The following is a 3,250-nucleotide window of genomic DNA, read 5'->3' as shown; positions in this document are numbered from 1 at the left end:
TGTTTGTCAGATACAAAGTCTTACAGTTCTGTTTGTCAGATACAAGGTCTTACAGTTCTGTTTGTCAGATACAAGGCCTTACAGGTTGCGTTTGTTTGCAGCGGTTTCCCACCAAACCACAGAACACATCGAGCGCCTCCCCTCCCTGTGGCAGATGACGATGATGAGGATATCTATGGTAACCTACCTCGGATGGCACTGTAAGCAACTTTCTCATAAATCCTTTGCTGATCTGCTGTCTTATGCATACAGAAAAACCAGTTTCAAAAGCACTCATTTCTGACAATACTCACAATCATGGCAGAAGTCTCTGGTAACGGGCTATTTTTTCCTCAGGTGCAAATGATCTTCCTCAAAAACTGAATCTCACTCTGCTAAATGTCGGGGTGACAGCTCCTGGTACAGTTTTATGTGCATCTTAATGAATTGAAAGCTGTTTATTTGATGTTTGTATTGTTGCGTAAAATCAGTGTTTTATTGTAACTGGTAACATTTTGCAATTAATGGTTAATGATAAACATGTTCATATATTTTGAAATAACATTTTAAAAAGGGGCTGAAGTTTTTATTCAAAGTATGGAAAAAAAGTTCTTAAATGTCTATGGAAAAAGGTGATTTCTTGTTTTTGCACTAGGAGATAACTCTGTTCCTCATGACTGATGATTTGATGATCATTACTATTGTTTCTACAGACGGACATGATATAGTGTTAAAGATTCAGATGTAACAGGAATTGAAATCCGTGTGACGTTTGTCTCTGTAGTGGATGTCTAACCCGTGTAATAGTTTGTGTTGTAGTAATACGTTAAGCCTGTGTGTGATGTACAAGTGTCTTTATGATTCCAGTGACCATGACATGCCCCATGACCTCGAGCACACTGATACGGGACAGGATGAGAAGATTTATGATGATCTGTGCTCCATTAATCTTAATTCCATTTCACAGGTATTGTCATGGTGATATACCATCACAGTGCCATCTAGTGGAGGTTTACATGACATGATGTCTTGTATCACCCGGTCAATCTTGAATGTTCAGTGGATGTCTGCTTTATGTTTTCATGTTTTTGTTTTATTGAAAATTTTAGTTATTTCAGTTGTGCATGCGAGATAAATGTTATTGAAAGTGCTAATTGTCATGTAATGTATTCTAAAACTATCATGTATGGCAATGAATCTTCATATAATTAAAAAGTCCCTAACAAAATTTGTTCAATTTTTTTTCTGATAATTATTATAATTCATTTTTGTTTTATATTTAATGGCGATATGTTAAAACCATACACAGATGAGTTTTAGAAACATGTATATGATCATTATTTTAAAATGTATCTTTTACCAAACATTTGTCTCCACATGGTAGTTTTCTGTTTGATATGTTCATTTTGCATGAGTGTTGCATTTCCTGAAATCTCGAATGAAGCTTTGCATCACCATAAAACACATAAAAAGACAGAAAAATCATGTTTTAGTTTACAAACCTAAAATAAAAGACACAAGAATGTCTTAAAGATATTTATAAAAATAAATATCACACTGCAATATTACCATTGATGAGAAAAATGTCGTTAATACTATAATTAAGGTATAACTGTAAAAGTGGAAGTTATCACAGTGTGGAAATGGTCATGGTTTTTACCTTGAGAAATTTAGCATGAACAAATCTGTATTTAAGATTCTACAGATTATGAAAAAATGTACATGCATATATATGAATATAAAGATTTCAGAACCGTATCATTGTCACCACAAAAATATCCACACCAACATTTCCGTGATCAGTTCGAAGGGACACAACTTGAATATTTCCACATCTGAGAATTTCCACTTTCACTTCGATGGGTGAAAATGAGAGAAGTCTAGTTTGTCACTCATAGTTAAAGAATGTCTAAGAAAGCTAGTTATTGACATTATACTTCCATGCACTCTAATCAAAGTTTCCCTTTTATCAAGTAAATATTTATTTGGCTGATTTGTTTCAGAGCCTTTACAATTAGCTTATAAAACTTTGAGTATAAAATGAATGGTGAAGCTTATAAAACTTTGAGTATAAAATGAATGGTGAAAAGCTTTCCATTTTTTTCAGCTTTATGTACCTTTATATGTATGGAAAGGAGCTTGCTTCATCCAAAGATGCATGTTGAACATTTAGTGTTGATATATGTACATGTGTGTGTATGAGTCACGTAGTGTTCCTCTCCTCTTGTCTTGCACCATGCTGTTTGCTTTTTGTTTTACATACCCTGTGCTACAGTGAAAATGATCTAGACGATAATGAGGAAATTTATGACAAAGTTTATCAAGATGACGATGAAGAAATTTACGAGGACTTATGCGCTCGGAGACACAAACGAGGGTCACATCCTGTAACTGTAAGTTACGTGTATACAACACTAATACATAACGATACACATTGTACCCTCTGATACATAACAACACTCTTCAAACTCCACGGTTTTATCTTTTGCTGTTGTACACTATTCCTAATGGTTCACTAAACAACATCATCATGAGTGGAACTGACATTTTTAACTGAACCCCTTTAACGTGGAATGACTGTAGTCTTGTGGGACATTTTATAACATCGCTAATTCAAAATTGAGACAGGATGCAGTGTGTCTCATAAGTCCATGAAACGGTTTAGTATTATTGATATGGTAACTGAGCTACATTGGTATTTGAAGCAGTGGTCTGTTGTAACTAATTAATTATTGTTGATTCAGTAGCAGTAAGTATAACTGTGTGTGATTTCAATAACATACTTTAACTTATAATGAACAATTTCATATAATTTACAGAGTCCAGAACAATTACTGGTAATTTTATAACCTATAATTTACAAAAACACATAATCTTAGTACTTAACCAGTAGTTTCACATAAATGAATTTAAAAAAAACATATCTACCATCTCTAATATCTTAATCACAATAAAGCAGAATTTTGATACATATACATTACTAATAATTCAATATCCTGTAACTTAATTGCATTGACACAGATTTTTTATGTGTTACTAATAATTCAGTTATCTGTAACTGAAGCTTTGCCAGCAAACTTAATATGCAATTTTTAACAATAATTCAGGACATTAATGCTTTACTGGTAATAAACCCTACAGCAGTACTCCTGGAGGGGACTATACCTTTGTACAGTGGTGGGACTGCACAACGACGCACCAAAAAATAGCTATGCACATAGTGCATACATCGTCCACACATGGTGCACACAACTGTGCGATTTAACAATCG

The 3,250-nt window shown here is 33.7% G+C and overlaps 1 long non-coding RNA gene across 1 annotated transcript; it reads left to right on the top strand.

Moving 5' to 3' along the window:
* The first annotated feature begins 105 nt into the window (after positions 1-105).
* On the top strand, positions 106-2,816 carry LOC110444478. The gene is made up of 3 exons (XR_002462250.1): positions 106-200; positions 2,255-2,372; positions 2,799-2,816. It is a non-coding gene; the product is annotated as an uncharacterized LOC110444478 (long non-coding RNA).
* Positions 2,817-3,250: the final 434 nt, after the last annotated feature.

Source organism: Mizuhopecten yessoensis, unplaced genomic scaffold, assembly GCF_002113885.1.
Source record: "Mizuhopecten yessoensis strain PY_sf001 unplaced genomic scaffold, ASM211388v2 hete_36130930, whole genome shotgun sequence".
Taxonomy (NCBI): domain Eukaryota; kingdom Metazoa; phylum Mollusca; class Bivalvia; order Pectinida; family Pectinidae; genus Mizuhopecten; species Mizuhopecten yessoensis.
Note: the sequence above shows the minus strand (reverse complement) of the source record. Positions and strands in the feature narration are given on the sequence as shown.